Source organism: Ailuropoda melanoleuca, chromosome 1 (genome assembly GCF_002007445.2).
Source record: "Ailuropoda melanoleuca isolate Jingjing chromosome 1, ASM200744v2, whole genome shotgun sequence".
NCBI lineage: Eukaryota > Metazoa > Chordata > Mammalia > Carnivora > Ursidae > Ailuropoda > Ailuropoda melanoleuca.
In genome coordinates this window covers 180,694,366-180,700,365 of record NC_048218.1, presented here as the reverse complement: position 1 = coordinate 180,700,365, position 6,000 = coordinate 180,694,366, and the positions used below count along the sequence as shown (strand labels likewise).

The 6,000-nt window shown below is 35.2% G+C and overlaps 1 protein-coding gene across 1 annotated transcript in view; it reads right to left on the bottom strand.

Annotated features, from left to right (window-relative positions):
- The window catches only part of CFTR (CF transmembrane conductance regulator), a 168,940-nt gene that overhangs the window by 84,258 nt on the left and 78,682 nt on the right, over positions 1-6,000 (bottom strand). The gene's annotated exons all lie outside the window — the stretch shown is intronic.

Genomic DNA, 6,000 nt, shown 5'->3' with positions numbered 1-6,000 from the left:
CTTCAGAGGGGAGGGGGTGGGGGAATGGGATAGACTGGTGATGGGTAGTAAGGAGGGCACGTATTGCATGGTGCACTGGGTGTTATACGCAACATGAAGCATCAAACTTTACATCGGAATCTGGGGATGTACTGTATGGTGATTAACATAATATAATAAAATAAAATTAATAAAAAAAAAAGAATTAATAAGAAATAGTCCTTGACTCCTGGTCACTGTTAAGTCTATTTTGGAAGATAAGCCATAGTTCTGGGGGATGCTAAATAACTTCCCAATGACTTAATTCTTTTAAGATAAGTTACAAAACGTACACAATTGGCAAATTAATTGCACAGACAACAGAAGTATCCTATAATAGGCAGAAAACACTAGAAGGCTTTCTGAAAGAGATGAGGTTCGCCTGAGACAGAGAAGAATGAGTTAGACAGGTAGCACCCTCCCTTTAGTTCAAAAAGGTTGCTCTCCCTGTGCTCTTCTCATCCCCAAACATCTGCTCCTCTCTTTTGTTACCACCTTCTTCTCTCTCCCTCTACTAAAAAAACATTTCTGTACTATTTCTCCTTTTTCTTTCACAATCCAGAAGCAATCCACGATCTCTCCTTGACCTACCACCACCATTATCAATATTTAAATTGTCAAAATGGTTACTTCTGTTAGTCATTGGTTTCTGTTGTCCACCTTATAAAAGTGAAATAGAACTTCCTATACAAAACTCTAAACTCACAAACCAGGTAAATGAACAAATATTCGTTTACAATAAAAACTACTTGGCAGCTCCTGGAGGCTAGACTCACGCTAGCCACTGCCCCCAATGCACTGCTAATGTCAATACTCCTGACATAGGGGGACCAAAGGCCTGAGATAAAATATGCTGACATGCTAGAGGAGATGCAGAACTCAGTAGACTTGGCCATACAGGCATTGGAGAACCATCACATAGAGACGTCACTGACAGCCAGCAGCCCTGCAGGTGAGGAAGACCTGGTGGTTGAGACGTATTAAACCAACAGCTTCATTTCCTTCTACTGAACTAAACGATTTTTTCAACTCATGAGCCAAACAACATATCTAGGATTCTATCCAAATACAAGGGCTACAGCTGAATTCCACTCTCCAGAGTCTAAAATCCTTAGCCTCACTAAAAAGCACCTCCAGGAACACCTGGAGGTTTTTACTGAGCTGTTCAATGAAGCACATTCTCTGTACTTGGTTTAGAGCAATTAAAAGAAAGCTCACATGTATACTTTTCTCCTGCACCACATTTACTTTCCCCAATCTCATTCTCTTTTAAAAAATAAATCTTTTAGAGTGAAAAAAATAAAGAACAGTTTGCCTTATGTGAATGTATTGAGTGCAGACTTTTATAAAGGAGGCAAATTTTCTAACACACTATTAAAAAGCCAGAGGCTGCTGGAATTATTGGAGTTTTCATTTCTCTAGAATTGAATTCAACACCATACTAGTTAAATCAGTTACAAGCTTTTAATATTTTTAAAATTTAGAAATAGTGGTAGTTATGCTGATAGTATGATTATGACATAGTTAGACTTAGGGAATAGATTATGAATTTAGAGGATACAAAATCCTAGCCCAGTATGAACATTTAATAAAGATTTGTGGAATGAAGGAAGAGAGAGAGAATGAAGGAAGGGTGGGTAACCAAATATGAAGTAAAAAAGAAAGGGATGCATATAAGAAAAGAAATGAAGAAATGCGTACGGAATAGAGGAAGAAAATGGGAAAGGAATAGTGTCAGGAGTAGATATCTTCAGAAAAAAAGCAAGAAGATATTGGCAGAATAAAAAAGACAAGAAAAGTGAAGGGGAAAATAAGAAACAGAAGATCATGAATGAACATTTCTACTTTCCCTACTGAATTTAAATGTCCAAAGAGCACAAATGCAATTTTATTACATTAGTTTTCTTAAGACAATAAATAAGAGGCTGTTCCAGCCAAATTTCTTTCATTCGTCTTTGTATGTTATAGATTTTAACGATTTTTTTCTGCTATTTGTTTTTACTATGTTTATACCATGTGACATGCAAAATTTTTATTTTCATGAAGCCAATTTATCTATCCAGAATTCCTATATTGGTTAAAAAGTACTACTCCACTTTCAGGTTGTTTATGTAATATCCTAAATGTTCTCTTGTTTATTATTCTCATAAAATTAAAAAAATATTCAAGGTACAATTTTTGTTTGTACAATGGTGTAAGAATCTAAACTTCTTTCCTCTTAGCTGGACAGCTGACACGATTCATTAAATAATTTTCCTCTGAATTTATATATCATCTACTATGCATAAAATTCTCATATTTTCTAAGATCTATTTCTGGGCTCTCTGGTTCCTCTCATCCATTTCCTATTCCTATACTAATACTGTGCTGGGTTTTTTGGCTTTGGCCTTTCAATGGCATTAAGTATTATTTAATATCTGACAAAGTCCAATTCTTATTCATAAATCTTTGGCTCTTTTTGTTCATTTAGTCTTCTACATAATAACAATATCAGCAACAACAAAAATAATAGTAATAATAGCTAATGTATACTAAGGGCTTTCTATGTGTCACATGCCATTTTAAGTACTTTACATGTATTAACTTTTTAAATGTTCGTCCCGGCCTCATCCTGATTTTAAATATGAAGAAATTGAAAGTTAGAAAAAATAAATATCATTCCAAAATGGCACAGCTAGTTTAGAGCCAGGATTCAAACCAAGGCAGGTCTTGTTTTAGACCCTTCAGTGAGAGTTTACGATATTCTTCATATATGTCCTATAAATTTCCCGTTAGATTTACCATTTATTTATTTATTTACTTATTTATTTATTTATTATATTTTTTGAGAGAGAGAGAGAGCAAGAGAGAGCACATGCACACATGTGCATAGAGAGGAGGGGCCAAGGGAGAAGGAAAGAGAGGGAATCTTAATCAGGCTCCACACCCAGCATGGAACAAGACACAGGGCTCAATCTCACAACCCTGAGATCATACCAAGAGTTGGACACTTAATCAACTGAACCAGCCAGGCACCCCATCCCTTATATTTTTAAGCTGAGATATAATTGACATATAACACTGTATTAGTTTCATGTGTACAACATAATTTGATAGATGTATATATTGCAAAATGATTCACACAATAAGTTTAGTTAACTTCTATCACCAAACACAGTTACAAATTTATTTTTCTTGTGAAAAGAACTTAAAAGATTTGCTCTCTTAGTAATCTTCCAATACACACTACAGTATTTGTTAATTATGGTCACCTTGCTGTACACTATATCCCCAGGACATATTTACCTTAAAACTGGAAGTCTGTACTTTTTGACCACCTTCACCCATTTCGTCCTCTCACCCCCCCTTCTGCCCCTGTTTCTGGCAACTGCCAATCTGTTTGCTGTGTCTGTGAGTTCAGGTTTTTAAAGATTCAACATGTAAGTGAGATCATACAGTATCTGTCTTTTCCTGTCTGATTTATTTCACTTAGCATAATATCTTCTAGATCCATTCATGTGTCACAAATGGAAAGATTTCACGTATTTTTATGGTTGGATAATATTCCATTATATGTATGTACAGGTAGGTAGGTAGGTAGAGATAGACAGACAGGCAGACATAAAATATCTTCTTTATCCATTCATCTGTCGATGGACACTTAAATTGTTTCCCTGTGTTAGCTATTCTAAATAATGCTGGAATGGACATGGGGGTACAGATATCTTTCAGGATAGTGACTTTGCTTCCTTTGGTTAAATACTCAGAAGTGCAATTGCTAGGTCATATGGGAGTACAACTTTAATTTTTTTGAGGGACCTCCCCACTGTTCCCCACAGTGGCTGCGCCAATTTACATTCCCACCAGTACCCCTCAGTATTTTATTGTTTTCTTCTATTGTGAATTGAATAGCTTTCCATTTTTACTTTTTTTTTAAGATATTATTTATTTATTTGACAGAGGGACAGCCAACAAGAGAGGGAACACAAGCAGGGGGAGTGGGAGAGGAAGAAGCAGGCTTCCAGCGGAGGAGCCTGATGTGGGGCTCGATCCCAGAACACTGGGATCACAGCCTGAGCCGAAGGCAGATACTTAACGACTGCGCTACCCAGGGGCCCCTCCATTTTTACTTCTTGGTGACTGTTGCTAGCATAAAGAAAAGCTAGTTACTTTTGTATGTTTGTCTACTATCCAACCATCTTAGTGAACTCCCGTATTAATTCTAACAGACTTTTGTTTTCTGTTTGTTTGCTCTTTGCTAGAACCTCTTTGGGTTGTTCGGTTTTGTTTGTTTGTTTGTATGAACAATCTTTTCACAAACATTTAAGATTGTCCCTATTTTAAGACAAGTGGCATTAATCTTTCACCATTTAAAATCATGTCTACTTTGGGATGTTGGGTTAAAATAAGTTACTGTATTTATGAAGTTTCCTTCTACTTCTAGTTTTACTTTAAATTTTTATTACAAATGACTGCTGAATTTTATGTCCACTTTTAGCATCTACTGACACTGCTATATAATTTTCCTCCTTATCTATATTACAAATTATACTATATTTACAGATTTCTTTATATTGAAGCACCCTTGCATTCCAATCATAAATCTTGCTTGTCATATTTTATCATTTCTTATACCATGCTGGAATCTATTTATTAATGTTTTACCTGATAACATTTTATTTGAATATCTATATCATTAGTATGATTAACTATAGTTTTATTTTTATATTATTTTTCAGATTTTGGTACAAAGACCATTCTGGTCCCAGAAAAATGGGAGAAAAGGGAACCCTTGTATACTGTTGGCAGGAATACAAAAAGTGAAATAAGTCAGACAGAGAAAGGCAAGCACATTATGATATCATTTATATGTGGAATCTAAAAAAAGAAAAGAAAAAAGTCAAATGAGCGAACAAACAGAAACAGATTCAAACTGGTGGTTGCTAGAGAGGAGAGGAAAAGGGGGATGGGCAAAATAAGGGAAGGGGATTGAAAGATATAACCTTTAAGACACAGGGATATAATGTGCAGCATAGGGAATGAAGTTGATAGTACATAACAGCTTTGTATGGTGACAGATGGTAGCTAGATTTATCATGGTGATTGCTTCATAATATATATAAATGTTGAATCAATATGTTTTATACCTGAAACTAATACAATATTGTATGTCTACTACACTTCAATTTTTAAAAAAAAAGAAAAAAAGAAAATTACTTGAAGAGCTTTCCATCTTTTTCTCTGGTTTGGTATAGTTCAAATAATATAGGAAGTATATGTTACTTAAGGGTGAGATATAATTCAATTATAAAATCATCTAATGATAGTGTCTTTGGAAGTGAACCATCTTTACAATGGTAAATGTCTATTCGAGTCCTTTTGTGCTTTGAAATGCATTTTGATCACTTGCTAGTAAATCATCCAGTTTCTCTGGGTGAAGAAATTTTTTTAGGTTTTTAGTTTTGGATAGCAGCTGTGATAACCTCTGATTCGATATACTATACTTAAAAAAAAAAAAGAAAATGATATTTTACACACCATTAAAATACTGTTGAGGAAAGCATTGCCAGAAGATTAAAAAAATCTTGTCTAACACTTAAGACATATTTAATTTCCTATTAGTTTACATCCCCTCCAAGTAATTTTGAAGATCTCTTCTCTTAAGCTAAGAAAGAATTCAACATTTCATGATTTTATTAGGGGAAATACTGGTGTATAAGGAAACAGGGAAGGGGGCAGGGAAGGCTGTGAGATATGTCAGACCTTAATGCAAGTCCAACCTCCGAGTGAAGGAGAGAAGGACAGAAGGTTGGGTGGAAGGACTAGACTGTCTAAATCTAACCAACAGTTGGAAAGCCATCTGGGAGTCTCTGAACCAAAATCAGTTAATAAGTAAGTCCCACATCCTCTAAACACAAATCTGCTAATTTAGTATTCTGACACACTCAGTGATCCACAGAAAGCTGCCTGTGGAAGATGTCTCAACACAACCTCCATGAGTGA